The sequence below is a fragment of the Callospermophilus lateralis genome, chromosome 9 (assembly GCF_048772815.1).
Source record: "Callospermophilus lateralis isolate mCalLat2 chromosome 9, mCalLat2.hap1, whole genome shotgun sequence".
Classification (NCBI taxonomy): Eukaryota; Metazoa; Chordata; class Mammalia; order Rodentia; family Sciuridae; genus Callospermophilus; species Callospermophilus lateralis.
The window spans coordinates 23,674,657-23,699,472 of NC_135313.1; positions in this window are offsets into that span (position 1 = coordinate 23,674,657).

The window sequence follows — 24,816 nt, forward strand, 5'->3', positions numbered from 1 at the left end:
TTTTTTTATGAAAAGAATGGTCAAGGGATTTTATTAATAAGGATGCCTGGTATTTAAGTTATTAGCTGTAATGTCACAGTCCTCCTGGTCTTAAATTTTAATTAAGTCAGCCAGGCAAACATTCTTAAATTTATGGCAGTTTGAGGAATGAAGACATTGATATTGTGCTTGGTGGGTCAGTCAGGATGCAGCACAACAAAAGCACAGTTAAACTGATGGAGAAATTTAGGGTGGGAATAAAGAATATGGCAGATTCGAAATCAGTGCTGAAGAGGAGAAGCCAAGTCATCATCACTATTCCCAAGTTGCTTTTTGGAGATTTGGGGGGAGCTACAGTGTTTCTGATGAAAGTGTGCCAGCCAGTGTTTACTTTTATCTTGAAAACTAGTGACCTGATGCAATTGGAAGTATTATATGTATTATTACTATTACAACTAGTAGTAGTAATAGTAGTAGTAGCAATAGTATAGGAGATTGAACCCAGAGCCCACTTTACCACTGATCTATATCCCCAGTCCTTTTTCTATTATTTTGAAACAGTGTCTCACTTAGTTACTGAGGCTGGTCTTGAACTTGTGATTCTCTTGCCATAGCTTAGTCACTAAAATTATAGGCATGTGCCACAATGCCCAGCTATGACATTATTAATAACAGAAAAAGTGGTCTCAAAAAATCCGACCACAGGACATGCAAAATAATCAGGCTCCATGGGAACTGTTATCTACTGGCTTCATGGCATTAGGGACCTCTGAGAACATTCACAAAAAGAGGAGCCTGGGGTTATCAGCAGTAGGAGCTATTCCCTCCTCTTCCTCCCCTTTTTGTTCTCCATTTCTACTTTGTCTATGTATCAGTTTAGACATTCATTACTACCATCAGGCTACACTTGCTCACTTATATTCTATATTTATTTATAACTTTTGCTTGTGCTTACTGATAAAACTCTCAATGCATGTTTTCAGCTTCCTTTTTCCACTTTTCCCTTTGCTATTTCCTGAGTTCAAATGCTCAAGAGAGCAAATCTACTTGTACTAGTTCAGCTTTCCAAGCAGGCCTATGAATGGCCATCCTTGTGTCTGAATTCTACCTAAGTGAAGGAAGATAGATTGCTGTAAGAAAACATGCATGGTGTGAGTTCTACAGTAAATCATGTATTTTTAGGTGTTAATTTTCCTCTAATGAACCTATTTAGGAACGCTGGACTTTCTGAACATGGAAGACATTTACCCATATTTGGACTAAACTTTCTAATCCATAAAATATTTTAGAATAATGAATTGGCATGAATTAACCAGAACTGAAATGAGTTTGTTGAGTTTTTGTATTCTCTGCGGAAATTACTAGCCTTGGTTGAAGCTTTCTCATAAAGAATCCTCTTGTAAAGACAAAATGAATGACATAGCACAGTAGGATTATTTCTAGGAAGCATGCTAAAAATAAGCAGGTAAACATCTGAACCCTTCCCAATTCTTCCTTTTCATGCATTGCAAGAGAGATGCCAGAGAATCATTATCTGTTTCCTGTCCTCAAAACAGACCCCACATATTGAATAACTGAGTGACAAGCAATCTGGCCTATCCATATGACCATATTGTTTTCATCCCCTAATTAGCCTAGTCCTCACTGTGCTGATGAGGAAACAGATGCATGAAGCAGCAAATTACCTTCATCTTGCCTCTGAACAAAAAAAGACACAGCATTTAATTGTCTCATTTGAACTTGGGCCATTCAAAAGCAATAAAGTGGAAATATTCAAGAAGGAAACACTGCTTTTAAAAACATGTTTTCTTTTCATTTAAAAGTCATCGCAGAATATAGATTTGAATTATAGGAATTTGGCAACTTTAGTTGGAAATGATTGCTTGGTATTATAAGACTGAGATCCAGTTGGTTCATTAATTGACATGTGGATAAATAGAGATAAATGTAAAGTGTTTGTGGTCCTGAGGGTGTACTGCACATTTACCTTCCATGCCTACTTCTCAGTCAAATTAATTGTAACGGTTCCTTTTGCATTCTTTATCTGATTACATTGGAGGTGTAATTTTGCATAGCTATCAAAGTGGCAGAAGTGCAGGGAGCAAAACAAATGCCAGAGAGGAGCTAATGAGAACCAATCAAACTGTCTGACAGATACACACAGACAATCTTTTAGCTTTGGTTTCTGCCTTGCAATCTTTTTAGTGCTTTGTCATTTTTATTTATGTCTCTGTGATTTTAGACCCTAACAAAGTTTTGAGTAGTTATTATTGTTAGCCAAGATTTATTGGATATTTACTTGTCATCAAAAATGAAACTAAGTGTTTCTCATAGATCATTTAATTTTTGCAGTCACATTGGGATGGAATTGCCATTATTATACCACTTGTAGATGCGGAAGTTGAGCTTTAGTAAGTTAGAAAAAGTAAAAATCCATGTTCCAAAAACGCTAGTGAAAGCTTTGTCACTGTGACCAAAAGACTCCACAAGAACAACTTAGAGGAGGTAAATTTTATTTTTGGCTGACAGTTTCAGAGGTTCAGTCCATGTTCTTCTGATTCAATCGCTCTGGGCTCAAGATGAGGCAGAGCATCATAGCAAAGGGTATGGTGAAGAAAAGCTTCTCAGCTTATACTGCCAGGAGGGAAAAAATATAAACCCCAAAGGCACACCCTGAGACTGACTTTCTCTATCCACACCCTACTGCCCTACAGTTACCACTCAGTTAATCCATTAAAGAGGATGAATCCACTGATTAGGTTATAGTTTCATAATCTATTTCACTTCAGAACATTCTTGCATTGTTGCACACAAGAGCTTTTAGTGGATACCGCATATTCAAACCATAGCAGTTACATGGTTATAAAACTTGCTAATTTGTGTTAATTTATATAAATAAAGTGGTGTTTATTCTTCTGACAGTTGTGGGCCTTCTGTGTCATTTCCCTCCAGTTATTGGATGTTCAGTAGGCTCTTTAGGTAAGAACAAAGACTCACAAACTAAACAAATGCACTGTAAAATGCTTCTTAGGAACCTTTAGAGATATGTCATAGCTGAATTTTCATAAAATAAAGTGTAAAGCATTGTGAATCAGCATAACAGTAAAATCATTATGTTAAAAAGGGTAGGAAAAAAACAAGACTACTTAAATGTGTCTGTACATTTTTGAGCTCCTAGAAGTTCCTGTGCAATATATTTACAAAATACTGCTATTCAATATTTGACATATTCTTTTGGGGCACCTACTATATTCAGGTATATAGGTGATCAGCTGGAGATCAAACTCAAAGCTTTTTATCTAGTGAGGTAGAAAAGCACTAATAATTTATGTCACCAAAAATTAAATTACAAACTAAGCCATGTGTTAAAAGAGGAAAGCATGAGAGACATTGAAGGTGTGTGTGTATGTGAATCCATAAAAATCTATTTAGGATATAAAGTTGAAAATACTAATCTTATTTTCATTTGACTAAAAAAATTATTTTTATCCTGAAAACATACTAAATCCTGAATCTAAATAGCAGAGTGCTATTTACTAGGCTATTCATTCATACAATAACACTTTATGGTGTGTTTTTGCTATGTCACTCTATTAGTTATGAAATCATCCCCATTCCCATCATTTCCATAGAATATAAGAGACACATAATCAGGAAATAATAATATGGTCTTGTAAATGAAATAACAGTTATTTAAACTGTATTATTATGGGGGTATTTAACCTAGATACATTTATGCAGGTAAGGCTTGCTGGGGAAATGGCACAAAAAGTGAATATTTTGAAGATTTGATCACCAAATGGGACACTGCTAGCAGTAGGAAAATTAGAACACAGTGAAGTGAGAAATTTCATGGAATGTTTAGAGGCTATAGTACAGTTAGAGGATAAAGGGTTTAGGGGGGCAAGACTGGATGCTAATTTATAGGACTTCATGAAAGAGAATGGAGATTTCTTGTTCAAATTGTGCTTATAATTTCAGCATGATGAGAACACAGCAGTAGAAAAGCCTAAGATTTCTGAGCAAAGGGACTTTTATGAGTGTACCGGTTGGATGTCCATAAGACCAGAATGATGGGAGGAGTTAGAGGAAACTTGGGAATGTGGGTGGTGAAGGAGAAGCAAGGATTAAGCCTCCTAGTTTGTGAGCTTAGGAGATTTTGATTCTGCTATCAGAAATGAATGCTATCAGGAAGATGACCTCAAGTCAGGGAATGCTCATTAGTTTATATTTTGGCAAGTTTCATTTATTATATCTGTGGAGTTTTGTATTGGAAATGTCTGTTCAGCAGGCAAACTGAGCATAAGAACTTGGCTTCCTTGAGAGACAGTAGGGTAGAGAAAGTTTTACAAAGACTGTAATTATGGGAGTAGATAAATTGATCTAGAAGACTGAGAAGAGGAACAGGACAGAATTCTGGGGAACTGTCCAAGGTTCTCAGAAAGTTTATTCTTAGAAATCTTTAATACAGAGTAAATGGAAGGAGACCCTCAGGGTTATACAAAATTACATACAAAAGGAAGTGAGAGGAAAGAGAAAAAAAAAACAAGGGGGAGAAATGAATTACAGTAGATGGGGTAGAGAGAGAAGAGGGGAGGGGAGGAGAGGGAGGGGAGGGGGGATAGTAGAGGATAGGAAAGGCAGCAGAATACAACAGACACTAGTATGGCAATATGTAAATCAGTGGATGTGTAACTGATGTGATTCTGCAATCTGTATACGGGGTAAAAATGGGAGTTCATAACCCATTTGAATCAAAATGTGAAATATGATATATCAAGAACTATGTAATGTTTTGAACAACCAACAATAAAAATTATAAAAAACAAAACAAAACAAAACAAAAAAACAGAGTATGGGTCCCAAAGCCCATACCCCTGATGAGGCTTGGTATAAATTCTTGCTATGCCAATGGTTATTTCTTTGATGTTTGTAGGATACTAATACCATATTGTGGTGACTTTTCCAGCAATTCTAAGATCAATTATTTTTTCCTATGAATACAATATAAAGGTAATACCAGCATGATACAGGAACACTTGTTTAGTAACTAGGAAATCAGTTACTTCGCACCTTGTTATTCTCTCTTGCCTCTTACGTTTTACTTATATAATCATTTACTCAGCATCTATTTGCAAATAACATATTTGTAACATCATGAGAAAATACTCAGTCCCAATTTTGCCTGTATTTTCTGAGGCATATTGGGTCATTAATTGGTTTCTCTGTCATCTATTTCCAAGCTGCTATCTTCTGTTTATGGCAATTAAATGGGAATAATATAGAATAATTTTTAAAATATTTATCCATTATAATTTTGATAGAATAATTTTTAAAAATATTTATATGTTATAATTTTCAAACTTTTACATTGTATTTCATTAATGCATAAATGTAAGGATATTTTATCATTGATTGGCTTTTAGAAGCTATTACAAAGTACTTATTAAAGCTACCCCTTTTATTCATGGTTAATGTGAATATTAAAACACAAAATGGTTAAATATCAATATGTCATGAAGTATGTGCTTTTTCACAATAGTTAAGACTCTGCATAGATTTTAATAGATATTATGTGGCTAATTCAAGACTTTGCTATAAAATCTTATTAAATGTTCTTGCATACTTTGAGGAAAGCAAATGCTCAGTAAATAAATTCCAGTGTTAGTAAACTATAGTTTCATTCATATATCCAAATGAACAAGATATTATTATTCTATTTTTAATTTAAATTTCTTTTTTTTTAAATAAAAACTTAAATTCATTTTTCTGACACATAAAAATATAGACTATATCTGTCTATGGGGAACCACATGATGTTTTAATACAAATATATATTGTGAAATTTTCAAGTCAAGGCAAAAATATCTGTCTCCTCAAATATCATTTCTTCACAGTGAAAAAATTCAAAATTATTTGTCTAGTTTTTTTTTTTAAAGTACACAATATATTTTGGTTATCTGTAGTTACTTTACTGTGGAATGGCACACCAGAATTTCATAGTAAGCTAGTTTCATTAAGTTGGTCAAATTAATGTTAGTTTTATTTCCAAACTATAAAAAAGTTGATAATTATTTTGAGTATTCAGTTAATACTGATCTGACTATGCTCTTATTGTTCAGTATAGTCATTATTAGTGATATTTGAAAAAAATTAAAAATTAAATACCAATCTATATGTAGCATATTACACAAGTTTGCTTACTATGCTTTGGGAAAAAATCTATTATTTCATGGGAGGTTTTCTATTTGTTTGTTTTCTGAATTTAATTAGCACATTTTCCTAGAATTATTGCCCAGATCTCATGATGTAAAACAAATTTTCACTTTGTCAAAATGCATTTAGGGATCTATTATGAACTACTGCCATGTTTTAGAAAATGGCAAGTGTGGAAACCTGTTTTTATGTGCCAACTTTGACAGAAAGGCTAGACATAACATTAGTCATCTTCTTTCCCCACTGCAGTGATTACCAATATAGTCAGTAGGAGTAATTCATATCCCTGAGGCTGTCAGAAAAGATAAAATAATTTTAACTACAGAATAATAATTACCATATTCAAAATTAATTGGCCATGTTGATGCTTAATAGCAATAACATACATAAAGCCAGGACAAAAATGAATGCTATCGGAGTCATCAGGCCTCTGTTTTTTCTCTCTACCTGATTCAGCAAGACAACGTATATTTGATTCTACATTCAATTTTTTTACTTTTCAGTGGAATTTTATTTACTTTCATCCTAAACTAAATGTGAAAATTTTTTAAAGTGATATTTAATAAGGTAACAAGATTTTGCACCAGATTATTCAGGGATAGGAATCTTTATAAAATTAAAATCTAGATGCATAAGTATGTTTTCTAATATATAAGCTAATTTGTGATTAACTTATTGCCTTATTCTCATTTATCCTTTTGTCAGTGTTATACCAAGTGAAGCCACAAACTGTTTCTGGTTTTCTGTGATATAGGAATAGAACTTGAGGATTAGCATTTAGGAATTCATATGACAATTTGCCATTGTTGTGATATCCAAGCAGGTGAAAAAATTTCTAGAAATTTATCTTTATTATGTACTTAAAAATAAGTATTGTAGAGTAGCAGTTTGAAACTACCACAGTCTATTCCTTTAGCATATGTAGTTTCAGTACTGCTTTTTCTGTTTGTAAAATTTATAAGTCTCAGCTGTGGGCTTCATTAAAAATTACTTAAGGTATGCCCCACCCCCTGCCACGGAGGTCAAGAATTCTCAGATTAAATACTTAGGAACTTTTCTTCTTATGGGCTATATACTTTTTTAAAGGAGTATGGAAAGTGGGGAAGTAATAGGGGAAAAAAGGAAAAACTTTAGAGCTACATAGATCTGGATTCAAATGAGCTATACCCCTCTCTATCTGTGTAGTCTGGGCAGTTTATTTACATTTGCTGAGCCTATTTCCCTAACTGTAAAAGACAGAGAGAGAGCCAGCTGTATATCAAACGGCAATTGTGCCAGTATATTTTATGTTTCAGTGAATTTTTTCTTGTCCTCTACCTTCAGTAGACAAATTGAATAAAAAAGTTTGAATGTATCTTTTATAGTGTACTATACTTGTTTATAAGACAAATTTATGATTGATAAGCTCCAACACTAGTAATTTCTTTTGAATATATTTGATTGGTATATGTTGAATTTTACATGATTAAATGTTTAACAGATAACAACTATAGTTATTAAATGACAGTTATTTTACATACCAATGGATTTCCTGCTTTTTATAATGGAAATTGACTTTACTCATTTAAAATAGAAACTTTCAAGTGGGGCTGGGACTGTGGCTCAGTGATATGAATGCTTGCCTTGCACAGGTGAGGCCCTGGGTTTGATCCTCAGCACCACGTTAAAAAAATAAATAAAGTTATTAAAATGTATACATATTTTGAAAAATTAAAAAAGTAAAATAGAGACTTTCAAGTGCCTGTAACTTTTCCTGGAACTTGTAGTAGGGCAGGTCACAGACAATGAATGTTTAAACCTGTTATTTATCCTTGTTAACTGGATAATTGGGCAAATGTTGTCTCGATTTGGTTTTGGCTATTATGAAAAAAGACAAATGATTGTTGTTAATATACTCAAGCAGTGCTAGTAACACTAAGGAATTACTACTAAAGGAATCTGTGTACAAAATGAAACTTTGAATAATTTCTGCCTTAGACAAAATGACAGCAACTGCAACAGTGATAGGTGCAAAAGAAATAGATCATTGTAGAAAATTGTTTCATTTCTATTTCAGTAACAAAGTTTTAAAACCATCTGCTCTTTCTTAACAAGCTAGGTTGTTTCTTTATAGATAGGGGTAATAAAGGTTTGCTCTGTGAATTGAAATTGTGGCATAGGACTAGATCACACTTAATTTTCAGTCAGAAATCGTGATTACTGGTTATAGTATTAGTAATGGTAATAACAAGAGTATTTCAAACAGATTCTTTTTTAAAATATATTTTTAATCATTCATGGACACAATATCTTTTTTTGTTATTTTTATGTGGTGCTGAGGATCAAACCCAGTGCCTCACATGTGTGAGGCAAGTACTCTGCCATTGAGCCACAACCTCAGCCCCAGATTCTTAATTATAGTAGAATACTGCATTTCTGTACTAATCATGGATTGCTATATGTTAAATTGATAGGAACTAAAAGTTAAAGATTTAAGCCTAAAGACACCGTGAAGAGGATCTTTGTTAGAATTTTATGGGAGTGAACATAGACAATGAGCATGGTATTATTTCTTTTAAAAATTATTGTACAATAATTAAAACTTTAGTATGGATATAGTATGGTAGTATTTCTTTAATAAGAATATATTTCTTAAAACTTGTTCAAAAATTTATCAAATTTACAAAGTAATTGCAAAGTATTTATTTTGACTTAGGAGGGATATTAATGTTGTAGTTAAAGCCCCATCTCACTTTTTTGAGTATGTGTGAAATATGTGTCTAGTTATTACATTAGGATGAATGTAGAGTAGCCAAAGTCATTCTTTCTTATGTTTGATTTATTATCTGAGATTCATATGAATGTGAAGTTAGTCCTGGTTAAGGCTCTATTTAGGACTTTTTTCTTCCATAATTTACAAAGCCTACAAGTTATGAGTAGGAAAGACTAAGCGTGTTAATCTGATCTAGTACACCATTTTACTTATAAAGAGTAACATAACTTACATTTTAAATGGATGGCTTTGTTTGAATCTGCACCCCCCTCCTTTTTTTTACACAAATTATATCAGTTCCTTGAATTAAATTTAGAATAAATCTATAATTTAAGAAATTACAAATATAATAATATAATCCATAATTTATTCTTCTACATTGTTAAACTTTGTATATCTGCCAAAGTTGGCAGTTGCCCCACTGCTGAAGAACAAGGACATTTCTGAATCTCAGTGAGAACTGAATTTGGAACTGGAAAAAATTTTTAAAAAGGGGCCACTATCTTTGTTTGTCATCTATCTATGCTTTGTACTGTGTCAGTGTGCCAATGTCTTCTGATAGATAACCTTTTTATTTCTATGAAGTGGAAGTGTAACTTCAAACACCTTCCAAGTCACATATCCTCTAAACTTTGCCAATCAGAAAATAAGGTCCTCTCCCTCCCTTAATTCTGATCTGCGTAACCTCAGGGAATGCTGCTGATTGGCTCAAGTCTCCTTACTTATAAAACAGTGTGACTTGAAGAACTTGGTACCATGTTAGGCAACCCTTATTTGAATGAAACACTTGGAATAGTATAAAATAAGATCCCCCCATAAGGCAAAAGTTATTTCACCCCACAGCTGCTGCTGGAGCTGCTGCTGATGGGCCTCTGTATGGGTGACACACAAAAGACACATACTTTTTCAAAGCCAGGTGTGTCATGAGAAAACAATTTCCATTTTTTTTTTTTTAGCAATGAAAAAACATAAAACTGATTATATCTTGGTCTGGTATGCATAGGTAACAATGAATAATGAAATAGTAGATTAAAATTGATATACGATTAATATAATTGTAAATTTCTTTTTAATTACTATTAAATTGTATATCAATCTACCTATGGAGATAAAACAAAAAGACCTAAAAAACCACCACCAACATAAACCCCAAGTACTTCTGCACTTATACACTGTTATAGACTGTAGGTGCACTGAATTTTAGAGACTATTAAGATCACTATGTGCTGCAGTCTTCTGATGATTTTGAGAAGTTCAATTGGTTTAATTTATAAGCAAACAATATTAATCAGCAGAGCTGAAGAAAATGAAAACAGATGTTCAATCCAAAAAGAATAGCAAAGGGAATAGAAATAGGAATAGGTTTGGATATGCCAAGAGCAAACAGAATGGGTTGATAAGGGTTGAGGAAATAACAGATTAAATATGTATGAGGAGGCTGAAATTGTGGAAGACATTGAGAATCTAAATATGTGTGTATTATTAAAAACACAAATATAAAAAATTGTTTTCAAAGTTGATGTAGTACTTTCCAAAAAAAAAAAAAATAAACATTAAAATGTCACCAATAGGGTGACAGAAATTTAACTGTGCGGTGATTTTCTTTGGAAAACAGTGAAAATGACAATGAGAAAATCTGAAAAGGTTAAGTTCCTCTGCTTACTATTTGAATGCAAGGCACATTAAAATCTGTATAGAACTCCAAGGAAGGAGTAACAATCATGAGGTTGCATAGGATTTATAGAATGGCAACAATATACATATGGTAGATAGCATGTTATCAGAACAAATGTGCTGGCAAGGTAGTTTCGTGTGGAAGTATAACTTCATTTCATTTTGTCCACTCTGTTTCTAAGTGCCTGACTCTCTAAACCACATGTTAAAGAGATACTGAATGTACAAATCTCATAATGGTTTTGACCTTGGAAGAAAACTTTGAAATATTTTTTACTCTAAACATTCAAAACATCATTTTATGCTACATATATAAATAATAAGATTATGCTGGGGTTAGTAATCAGAACACTTAGCTGTTTATTAATTGAAAAGTCCATATATATATATATATATATATTTTTTTTTTTCATATATTTGAAAAGCACTTCCTTAGTTAAGAAAGGAATGTGTTGTCTGGGTGTTTAGTTTCTTTTGACTTGCCCTTTCTTTTGAAAAAATAAGATTTAAATGATTTCTATAGTAATATACAAGTTAGCATTGACTTACTGATAGATAGAAAAAAATTGTTCTTAATAAGAAACAAGTCATAAACATTGAACTTCTAAAAAAATTTATGTGGTGGATGACTAAGGAAATCTATCCTATTCAAATGGTCATGTTGAATTTTAAATTATCTTGCATGTTTGTAACTCCCCTTTAAAATGAGAGTTTCAGAATTACCAACAAATGAAGTAAATTAGTATCTAATGCAGATAAAATAGTACATATTTCAAATGACAACAAAAGAAATAACTACCACCGAAAGTGTAATGTTTCCAAACATAAAATTCTATAATGATTTCTTGCATATTTATATAAAATGATTTCTTTCAATTACAGATGGAAATTTTAGGGGGCTTTAATGCTATTGAGGGATATGGACATTGGTGGTTCCTGTTTATATCAAATTTCACTTAAATTTTATGATTACTTTTTATATTTATGAGAACACAAAAAAGAATATTGAGTAGGTTAGTTTTATGGTTTTTAAATTGGGCCCCAAAGTCTCATATGTTGAAGGCTTGGTCCTGAGCTGATGGTGTTGTTAAGAGGTGGTTGGACCTTGTGAGGGGAAGTTAGGACATTGGGGGTATGCTGAGTACTGGGACCCCAGCTCCTTTCTCTCTCTCTACTTCCTGGACACCATGACATAGCAGCTTTGCCCTACTATGCACTCCTACCATGATAATCTGCCCCTTCACAGGCCCAAAGAGACTGGGTAGAGTGATGGAAAGTTGAGTAATACAGAAGGTGATGAAGCCTAGAGGAGCAAGAATAGAAACGGGGGGAAAAATATACTAATAGGATCACATAGTTTTGGTTAAGAGCAAGGTCTGCAGGGCTGGGTACGTGACCTCCTGGTAGAGTGGTAGAGCACACACCTCCTGTGAGGCCCTAGGCATGATTACTTGCACCACCACCACCAAAACAAAAAACAAAAAAAAAAAAACAAAACAACAACAAAAAAAAAACTGGGCCTGACTTTGAGTTAGCCTCACCATTTGAAAGGTTTAGTGATCCTGGGCAAATTTATTTACTAAGTTTTTTAAGGGGAATGTTCTTTGCATGAAATGGGTGCATAAGTAATTAGTGGGAAAACACTGTAAATTTTAAATATAAAAATGTAGATTTCTGCTTCCTCATTCATTCAAAAAGCAGGTGTGCTATGGCTGGATTTCTTTGCTTTCTCTGTAGCTTATTCATATTTGCCTTTCCCAACAAATTTCAAATAAAACCAAATTTAGAAAGGGGGTAACCTTAACAATTTTGATCATGCCTTTACTTTTGGTCTCCTTCACAAAAATAGAATATTCTAGAGATGAAAAAGAACTTAAAGGTAATTTAGTTCTATTCTCTCATTTTAAAATGAGGAAACAAGCACAGAGAAATTTTGATAAATCCTGGATTGCTGACCAAGGTATCCTATTTCCCAGGCTCCCTATGTTCTTCCTTCAACATTGTGATTATGTTTGCTTAATTTTCACAATTATTTTTAGTGTGTGTCTTTCAAAATATCACAGAGCTAGATGATGGGGTTTGACTATCATTTTGATATTTATCCTAATAGTCTACTGATTCTCAGTTTGCAGTAGTTTAAAGGTAACCAAGTTTTTTCTTCCCATAGTGACATTTTCCATTCTAAATAGAGAGCAATATCGTGGTTAACTTTTACTGAATTATATAAACCTGTATTTTTGACTGCCTAAACTATACAAAACATTGTTGCTGTTTGTAAGTTATTGTTAATTGGTTACTACTTGTTTTATATAGAAAGAAACATTTAAAACTCTGTAGGTAAAAAAAAAAAAATGGGGGACACCTATGTTCAAAATTTCCTTCTTGCAAACTAGTATAGTTGCTTAAAATATATAATGTGCTTCTATCTCTGTCAGATTGAATTACTGCTTGACAGAACTTGGTGCTTTTATAATTAGAACTCCTTTAAAACTGTGAGATTTAAAATGTGAAAATGAATGTAGGAAATTAAATTCACTCATTGATTCTCAGGCAGCTTAATTCTTTACTCCCATGTTAAAATGTGAAAATATCAATCTCAGAATTGCTATGGAAAAAAAATCTGTTGTTAGCTGTTTATGAGTGTATGAAATAGAATAACAGTAAAAACCTAAACAAAACAAATAGCTGCAAAATATTTGGATTGGACTGGACATTTTCCTACTAATATTCCCTTCCCATGAAAACAGAGGGAGAAATACATTTAATAAATAAATCTATTTATATGTAGAAATATACCAATATATTTTGTGATGGTTGTAAAAATTCCACTTAAAAATGTAATGCAATGGTGACAAAAAGTGGAATACAATAACCTACTTGATTTCAATGTAATAATTAAACATTTCAATCACTCCTAGCTAAGATGATTGGATTTCAGGATAAGAAGGAGAGTCATTATTTTGAGACTTCCTGGGGTTACTGATACCCTCTCATGCATAACTAATCCTGTCCAATCACTTCACCTAGTTAAGCAGAGGAGGCAGCTTTGTATTCCACCTCCAGAGGTGTCAACTGCTGATAGACAAGTATTGTGCACAGGGTGTATCATTGGGTTAGAGCCAGTAGGAAATTGTTCTGTCTCAGGAAGGGTTTGAATGTCAATTATCCTTCCCATATTTTTCTGTGTTTAATATTTAGACATGGTGATTAAGCTTAATTTTTAAGCTTTTCAATGTTTTTGCATGTATCATAAATGGGATGGTGATTTTACTTTATGAAACAGGGGCCAATTAATCACCTTTTGAACTGAGTTGTGCAGTTAATTGAATGAAACTGTCTGGGGACACACAAAAAATAATTAGTTTGTGTCTCTTAGATTGTCAATAGTGGAATATTATACTATGTCATCTTACCACATATGAGGACACTAATGCCAAATAATATTTCCAATCTTCCTTTCCCTATTAAATAAGACTATTTGTGTGTAAGATTTAACACCTAAAAATAATTCAGAATTTCTATGGCAGATGAAATAAATTCACTGTTAATAATCAGAAAAGCATGTCAATTATGAGATTAGTATATGAGCCAGTGAGATTGTATACAAATAAACACATGCGCACGCGCGCACACACACACACACACACACACACACACACACACAGATATTCAGTCAGCCTTCCACATCTTCACATCCATGAGTTCTGCATCTGCAGATTCTATCAACTGCAGAACAAAAATATTTGAAAAAGAAAATGAAATGGCATCTGTACTGAACACATATAGACATTCTTTGCTTGTCAGTACTCCTAAACCATATGATATAACAACTATTTACATAGCACTCGTATGAGTTATTATAGATAATCTTGAGGTGATTTAAAGTAAATGGGATAATGTTCATAGGCTTTATGCAAATACAAGGGATATGCACATTCCTGCTGTCTACAGGGGATTCTGGAACCCATCCCCACATATGCTGAGGGATAGCTATAGATGCAATACATATAAACATATTTTAATTACCAAAGTTTATCTCCCTGACTTCTCTCAATGACTGTGCAGTTGGGTATGAGGAAAAAATCCAGCTGAAAATATGACTATGGAAATATTCTGTGCAGACCTAGTGCCATTCAAGGAAAAGTAATTCAAAAACATAAGCCAATCATGCCCTGTATATGAAGATCAGAGAATTCTGATATGTAATTCTGCAATCCACCTTGTTCCAATTTATCTGTTAAGCATTTGTGCTTAAAATACTTTTCTCCTTTGATTATATAAAGAAGCCAATTTGTGAGTGAAAATATGAAGTTTGTAATAAATGAATGCAAGAATGAATATCAATCATTCATTCAGAACCATTAAGTGTCCATCATTTGCCTGTGCTATACAAAAGGGCTGAAAATGAGCAAAATGTGTTTTTCCTCTTTGAGATATTCTGGATAATCATGCTCTTCTCCCATTCCAGTACCTGTCACTTTTACTGGGACCTTCTGAGTCTTATCTGATTTTTTCATATTATCTTCAAATGTGTCTCCAGGTCTTTCAGACTTTTGTTTCCAAACTCCTTCTCCATTTAGCTGCTGTTTTTCAACTTCTGCCTTACTTTTGCCCTTATCACTTTCTATCTGGAACTGTTAGAATACACCAGTCTCCAAATTGGTTCTTCCATCTCTCACCCTTAAGTCTGCCTTACATTATTCTTGGGGAATCTTTTCCAGTATTATAAATCTAACTGTGTGATACCTGCTCCCAAAACTTCATTTCTAGGGAATCGAGTCTAAATTTGTCAACACAACTTAGAAGCTCCTTCACAGCCTTCCTGCATTCTGCCTTTCAAGATTTCTTTTTCTCTATATCTGTATTTGAATCCCTTTTTAAAGTTGTTTTGTTTTTTATTTACATTTATTAGCTAAACATATTAGGTTTACGGGGTGAGTGTGATATTTCAATACAGCATTTAGTATGTGCTATCTATATCTAGTCTCCTCTTACCCACCCTTACTACCTCCATTGCCTATATCTAGTACTTACCATTCTACATTCAGATCAACTTTTTAACTTCCACATTCAAGAGAGGACATGTTGTAGTTGCCCTTCTGTATCTGGCTTATTTCACTTACCATAATGTTTAGTTCCATCACTTTTGCTGCAAATGGCAAGATTTCATTCTTCTTTATGACTGAATGATAGTCCATTGTGTAGATATTTCTTATTATCTCCATCCATTTTTTTGTTGATGGGCACCTAGGTTGGATTCATATTTTAGCTACTGTGAATATTGCTACAAGAAACGTGGGCATGCATGTATTTCTTGGATGTGTTTATTTCATCTCCTCTGGCTATATGTACAGAAGTGGGAGAAGTGGATCATATTATATCAACTTTTAGTTTGTTGAGAAACCTCCATACTGTTTTCCATAATTGTTACATTGATTCACATTCACACTGAAGTGTATGAAAGTTCCTTTTTTATTATTACCACACTGGGTTATTCAGTTCTTTTTAACAAAGGACACACTAACTCATTTATAAACCCTTTCTGTTTAAATGTCATACTTCATCACTATGCACCAGATGTATCCTTTAGATTCCTACATAACTCACAAAGCCCAACTAAAAAGAAAATTCTTACCATTAGTTTTCAGTATTCCCCACTCCCTTAAGAAAATGAATTATTCCCTTATCTGCCTTTGTTTAGTACTTTCAAAAGCTACTACAGTTCTTTATTGTGATTTTGCCCTCCTGCTCACATTTCATTTGCTTTCTGAATGTTTCTGCTTTACATGCTTAACACATGGCACTGTGCATGACAAATAGCGGATAACCAATAATATTTGTGAATGGGATTGTAAAAAAATTACTTTGGGAGTCAAAAGAGGAAGAACAATTGCTCATTAGATCCCACTGCAATTATTATATAAAAGAGAAGAACATTATGTTGTGATTATTTTGTATATCATATTTAATAATATTATTAAATGTTAATGGTAAAAATATACAATAATATTGCTATAGTCCTCCATGGAAAGATGAATATTTCTAGTATCCTTTTCTTAAAAATCATCTTAAAAATCAAGGCTTTATTTTGATTCTAGGTTATTAGTACAAATTTAAAAGAATGCTGTGTTTGGATTTCACGTGTAGGTCTAATTCTAACATGCACCCTTTACGAAGAATCTATCTCAATCATCATTTCAAGAACTTAAGGCCAAAGAAAGAGGAATTCAAGGAGCAAGTTGAGTTGACTAAAAAACTGTTTATTGAATTTTAATGTGGGTATTAAAAAATATTTAGAGATAATTAAACCAAACTATGCCAATAAACCAATTGGTAACGAGTTAATGGTATTGAGCATGGAGATGTCATAGGACACTCAGCAAGAAAGCTACTCAAATGAAATAAAATCATCATCACCTTCTTATAATGTTTTTGTTGTCCATTTCTGACAGGCAACTATGTCTAATAGCTTATCAAGGAATATCTAGCAAAACTTGCAATGGTCACCAAAGGAGGGATTGAAATTATCTGAAACACAATGCAGGTAGATATTGTCTCTAGATTAGTTAACCAAATATTCATGTTGGAAAGAAGACAAAAATGCCATGATTGGAAGACTCCAAAACCCTAAAGAATTTTTTTTCTGGATTATTTCTGTTTTGTGGGTTTTAATAAATTTTAATACATTTAGAGCAAAAGAGAAAAGGAGAATTATACTGTGTATCTCCGGTAACCTACAATGGTTAATAGATTTAGGGATGATTTATATACAGACATTTAAAAATGTTATTCTGTGATGAATCATTAATGTCACTAGAATATTTAATTTTTTATTTTATTTATTTATTTTTTTAGTTGTTGATAGACCTTTATTTGTATGCAGTGCTGAAAATCGAACCCAGTGCCTCACACATGCCTGGCAAGTGCGCTACTGCTGAGCAGCCCCGACTAGAATATTTTTTAAGTACACTTACCATTATGCCATCCAAAGTGGACATAAAAAAGTTTAGTACACATTTCTGTGGAAAATCTGTTGAAGTGTCTATGAGAGGTGAAAACTGGTAGATGAACTGTGCAGACTTTGGGGCATGGTAATAATTTATGTGTTTTAAATGTGCAAAACATTGAACATTTAGCTTTTGGAGGAAAAAAAAGGCTTTATAATCAATTTTCCTACTAAATAGGAAAAATGAAGTCTACAATTATTTTTTCACAATATATTGGGAACACACTTGTGATGATTGTCTTTAAATTTTTTGGATGGATAGATCTGTTTTCATGTTTTGACGTAAAATGAATAAATACATCTCTTGTCCTTAAAAGCTCTGTAAAAAATTGTATTTCTCAAGTATAAACCACACTTTATTTTTTGTTATTTAAATGATGAGTTAGTTCTGCATTTAAAACTTGTAGCAGAATATTTGTTTCTTAACCTTCACAATTAATCAACCCAGTATTCTTTTTTTTTTTTTTCTTAAGAGGAGATAACTAATGAAAGAAGCATCATGGTATTTATAAACAGCAGACTCAGTCTTTTTATACTTAAGGAGAACAATCAGTTGAGAGTGTAATTCTGTAATAATTAATCAGCTCTTACAGATTTCTATTTCTTCTTCTTGTCACTTAATTGTGTACTGTATTTATCCCATCAGTTTCAGTGCTTCAAAAGTATGTTGCACTTATTTACAGCATGCTATATTTTCTGACAACTGTAATATGATTTTGTTGTAGTGATTTTGAAACTAATATATATCTATACAGGTTGTTCTTAATGTATATTTCATTGTCATTCTTCACACCAATTTCATCTTATGTTAGGTAGTTAGAAGAAATCTTTTGAAGCTTATTCTTGAAATTACATTTTCTTTCATTGCAAAAGGTTGCTATATAAAAACATCAGATTTAATTTAAAAAAAATAATGCTCTAGAGAAAGTGAGTACTGCAGTTGACTTGATAAGCCATTATTTCCTTAGGAGAAAAATATTTGTGCTTGTTTTTCCCTGATTCTTTTTTTTCGCCTACTTCTTCTATAAGGGTAAAATAAACCTGAAATCTTAAACCAAAAAGAAAGGAGGTTTGGGGAAATATTATATTATTATGTATTATTATGTATTATGTATTAAATAAAGTTGAGACCAGGAATGAAGTCTGTTTATTTTCCTGCAGGATGCCCAGCACCTAGTATGGAACCTTGGGCATAGTCAGCGCTCAATAAGTATTGGTTAAATAAACAAACAATAGTTGTATTTGTACAATGTATTATTTCATACTGGTTTTATTCTGATAGGATAAATCATAAACTGATATTCCTTATTGCCTTATAACTAAAATATTAATGATTGCCACTGTATTTATCCATTTTTCCCTCTAATGTAATGTTTTTTTAAAAAAAATGAGGTTGCACTGGAATTGTAGAATTTTCTCTTTGCTATGGTTTAGGTTTTATTCATAATCTTTTCTTCTTTTTCATTTTTGATGATGGCAAACAGCAGCAACTTAGTCTATAAGAAAACATTCTCTTAAGTGAAGGAATTTAGAATACCAGAATTAAATTTTCAGCTCTTTTTTCAGTTTCTTGCTTGACAAATTTTACATGCTTACTAGATATATATTGCTAGGGACTAATATTGAACAATGCAGAGAAAGAATATTTTCACCATTGCTGAAAGTTCTACGGATGGCTGGGAGCCAGAGCCTGTTGCCTTCCATTGAACCCTAGAAAAAGGAGTGAGAGTAGGATGAAGAGGGTAGTAAAATTTATCATGCTGAGTTTGAGATGTCTGGGGTTATCCATATAGATAAGCAGCTAAGGATATAAATCTGCAATTTAGGAGAAAGGTCAGAACCTGAGATAATTTGGAAATTATCTGAGGCTGTAATTTGTGAATTATCAGTACATGGGTTATAAATAAAAGAAAGAGAATGGGTAATATTGCCTTGTGGGAGAATGGATGAATGATTAAAGCAACACAACCTGGGATACAGGTTGTCAATGAAGAATAACCCCGTGAAGGGGATAGAATTATTGGAGAGGTAAGAGGAGAATGAGAATATACATCATGTACACAAAAGTCCTCACTTTTTCTTGCCTGGAAAAAGGTAGTGAGGTCCTCCATGTTAAATATGTCAGCATGGACCATTATATTACAGTTTTACTCCCAAATAAGGAAGGATCAAGAATCTTTCATAACTTATTTGACTTAGAATAAACTCACTATGCATGAGAATATTACACTTCCCATTGGTCCTTTGCATGTGGCTTTAGGATGTGTTTTAGGATATGTATCATATATTTCCTCCCTAAAATGAATTATGAGACACTGATCATTTTTTCCTGCAGTTTTATAACATAAAAACAGAAGAAAAAGAAAAACTCAGAGAATTGTAAAGCAAAACAAGTCTTAACAAATACTATAAGCCCTACCTCTTCATTTTGTAAATACAGAAACAGACCAGGAGAGTGAAAGTGCCTTGCTGTTTTCACAGTTAGTTTGTATGCTCTTCTGATTATATGGCTCTTATTACAGAAAGAAATATAATGTTAACAGACTGTGGTTATATCTAGTAGAAGTGAAAATTCTGATTAATGAAGAGTTCTCATAAAAGTCTCATGGGAATTATTAAGCTATTTTAAAAGCAGATAAAATATTATTTATTGTGGAAACAGTTTTCACCTTCCTACGGGAGCTTGCAAATCAAAAGTTTTCATATGCTTGTACAGATTCTAACAATGTCTGTGGTTTATGCATAAATATTTTCTGAAATATATCAGTGCAGAGGGGGAGAAACCCTTAGATAATAGCTAGCTTTTCAAATTGACGTTTTCATGCTAAGTATTCATTGAGTCTTTCAATCTGACAGCATGTTTGGGGTTGTGTGAAAGAGAAATCATCTTAAATTAGTCTGTCTTCTCAGTGGAAAAGAAGATAAATTGTCAACTTCCTAGTGCCTCACTACAGTGAGTTCTAGGAGTTAAGGAATATAGTGTTGTATCTGTTGACATAGAGAAGCTTTGCAATTCATACATCCAGGGATTCTGAAAAGAAGATTGAAAACACATTCCTGAGTACTCTTCTTTCATATCAGAGATGTCTGAAAGTTCAGTACTATTAGATTTAAAAATCCCAAACATGAATGAAGTCCAAAGTCCTCCATTCTCATTACTTGATTACTTTCAGCAATGTTTAAACACACTTCCATAATAATAAGGTTAAAAACAATTTAAACCTTAAATAACAAAACAATAGCAAAAAGCCCTGATACAATAATCATATACAAAGGAGTGACAAATCACTTGTCACAGATCTCACAAAATCAAGAGAAACTAGCCTAATATCAAATTTTGATAGATTATCAATGTAATAAATATATTTTTAAAATCCTATTTTTCAAAATATTGAGCCTCACACATACAATGTTAATCGTATATTATTTGTTTTTGGAAATTCTCTTACTTGTTCTATCAGTGAGTAGCACTGCAAGACACAGCCCTGTGCCTACTTTTAAATATCTTAGTTATCGAAGCAGAAGAATTTTGTATCATTTTGTATGAGGTCCTTTGTACATCATTTTGTCTCATGAGCCTTATATGGGGAATCAATATATAGGTCTTTCTTCAAAATAGGCTTCCAGAGTTAGTTTATATGTAGGTAAGAGTGAGGGAAAAGTTTAGAAACTAAAAGCTGTAAAGTTGTATAATTGGTATTTTAAGTTTTTGTTTTTGTTTTCCCTGATGGGCTCTTATTGTGTTTCCCAGGCTGGTCTGGAAATTAACATCCTCCTACTTCAAACTCCCAGGTAGATGGGATTACTGGAATGCACCACCATTCCCAGCTATTCTTGATGTTCTAAATCATCATATAACATATCCGTGGTCCTCCCAATAATCCTGTAGGCAAGTAGGTCTAATTCCTGTTTGACTAGTAGAATGATTTATCCCAAATAACATAATTAGTAAACATCATAGCAAGAATTTGAACATGATTTTATCTCATTTTAGAGTCTTGAGTTTGTTGCAATAAAATAACTTAACAAATATAGCATAGAATTAAATGTTTTATTGAATGTACTAGTTTTGAGAAATATGTTAGTAATGCTACCCTTTATAATTTCTTGAATATAAAGAGTTTTAGTTTCTTCTGGAGAATTTTAGTTTTTTAATGAAAAAAAAAATCTCCATTGTTTTATGATCTCTAGTATATAGATATGTCCTGCAAAAGAGAATTAATTGATCAAATAACTGTAAACTTGGAATAAGTTTATATTTTAACATTTTGGTCCTAAACTCTATTCTCTTACATATTGATATATGTACATATGCTAAGAATCATTTTCTTTTTTTTAAAGAGAGAGAGAGAGAGAGAGAGAGAGAGAGAGAGAGAGAGAAAATTTTAATATTTATTTTTTAGTTCTTGGCGGACACAACATCTTTGTTTTTGTATGTGGTGCTGAGGATCAAACCCGGGCCGCACGCATGCCAGGCAAGCCCGCTACCGCTTGAGCCACATCCCCAGTCCAAGAATTATTTTCAAACAAGGAAGTTTGAGTGTATTAATATTATAACAGATTCTGTTTTCCCTAATTAAATACTCATTTGCCTTCTAATATCCTATGCATTCCTACAAAGACATCCTGAACTATTGTTAAATTTCACTGGCAAATATTGGCCAGGAAAGCTACATTTGTTCTTGGTTTCTAGGTCATGTTCAGTTACACATTTGGACATAATCGGTGGTTTGTAAAACATTTGTAACTTTGAAACCAATCCAAATTACAGATGTTTCTCCCTTTCCTATACAAAGGTATCAAAAGACTGTTAAATTTGATTTTCTAATTTTTTAAAGTTTTTGAGTTTCAGAGACATTATAGTTTAATCTTTTCAGAAGACTCTGACATTGTCACAAGCCTAAGTCTCTCTGGAGGTGGAAAGCATATGTGTGAATAAAATGTGCAAGGTCATTAAGCCTTGATGATTAAAGAGCCTTGGTAAGTCATTCCCTCCCATCATCCTCCCCCTTCATTCCACACATAACTTTCTGCCTTACTCATGACATCTTTCCCCTCCCCTATCCATTTATTTCTCACAACAAAAAGAATGATAGTAACTGCCCCCTGATAAATATCTGAAAAAGAAGTGGATGCTCACAGTCCATGCAATGTAGGGAAGAGGTGCTGCAGACAATCCTTCTCTTGTTCTGTTCTATTGTGCTCTCTGCTTTCTCTTGTGATGCAACCTTCATCTCAACCCAGTCTCCCCTCACATGTAAATCCAACAGGCTTTGTGGATATGAATAGCTGTGCCCTGTAGCAACTAGACAGAAATGAAAGGAATGTGCGCCCAAGTCTGAAGTATAGTATGTGACTATGTGGTTGAAGTTTAGCAGTAGTTAAATGTTGGAAAATATTGGGACTTTGCTTTAGACTTTGGAGTTAATGATTTTTTTAAATTGGTGAAGTTTCTAACACAAGTGTTCTCTGGTTTTGCATTAGCTTCTTTAGATAGCACAGTTGGGTTATTAAAAAACACTAATGGAGATAAACTAGGTATATGTTAATTTTAATACTAAGTTAAAACATTAACTTATGAAGATGGAAAATTAGGAGCAGTTTTATTTTAACCCCCAACTTACTGATCACTACGTAATTTGATTTTTATTCCATCAAAAATGTAATTATAGTAGCTAAGCATAATAAGGCTCTTGCATATGACTAAACCACATTCATATCAATTCAATATTCAGTTCCTTTGGAGGATATGTTAAATCACTGACTTCTTAGTATCCAATAGTCTAAACATGCAATTAATGATTTTTCAACATTATGCAACATGGTTAGAAGTCTTCTATTTTCTTTTATAAACACATCTTAATGTCAATTGTTTAAAATACTTTCCATTTATACTACTGAAAATCTATGATTTATTCATATACCCAGTCTTTGTCATGGTTCTCAACAATTGTGTGGATACATATATTTTCATGGCTTTCTTCCCAGCTAGACTATAAGCTAAAGAGGCTGACTTCTCTTATTCTTCTTTATTTAAAATACCCTGCATTTTTTACTTTCTACTCTCTATTTGAATGTTGAGGATATGGTAACCACTAGATTTAAAATTTGTTGACTGATAATGTTCTAAGAATAGTTTTTTAAAAAATATTTATTTTTTAGTTGTAGATGGACACAATACCTTTATTTTATTTATTCATTTTTATATAGTGCTGAGAATTGAATCCAGGGCCTTTCATGTGCTTAGGCGAGGCTCTATTGCTGAGGCACAATCCCAGCCCCAAGAATAGTTTTATCAAAACAAATGAAACTTCTTTTTATTCAGTGCAACTTCTATATAGAATATGTACACACTACCAAATATTGATATTTATTATTTATATTTTAGATGTGGACATTAAATGTAAACTATATAATATTACTCAATTACATCTAGATTTTGCTAATATGTAGGAAAACAGGCCTCAACCTAGCAACATTTCTTCAATATTAGGAAGCATCGTATAAAAGTCTGAATATTTGTGCAACATCATATAAGATGAATCACTGCCTGCTACTGGTTAGCCTTACATGTATGAAAGCCAGACAATAACCTATAGTTTCCCTTCAGATTTTTTCCTTAATCTAAAAAGAGAAGTTCTACATATGAACATATATATTGTGTTACATGAGTGATGTGTAGCCAGTATGTGATAACATGTATTACAACATTTTCTCTATTTAAAATGTCTCGATTTATTAATTCCTGAAGAAAAGTAGAACAGGAAGTTAATGTGATATTTTTAAGAGTGCAAGTATAATCATATTTTTAAAAAGTATGTTTGTCACTGTTTAGGATGTTCTTTGGGGCTATTGTTTTACATTTCAGCTAAAGGATTTTAAAACAATTTGGAATTTAGAGCTAAAACAGGAGAATTTATAATTTTTAAAATAGAAGAATATAACTAAGATTTATATGTGTCTGAAAGTTGGGAGTGACCATATTCATGAAATAGATATAGGTTTTTGTTGAAATGATAATCACAATTCAAATAGATAAGATTAATTTAAAATTAGTAAATACATAAAGTTAATGTAATTAAGACTATAGTTAATTTTATTATTAAAACGTAAAACATTTTTTATTTATATCCTTTATTCTTTTCTTTAATAAATTGCCTAAATTTTCATATATGCTTATGTATAGGAG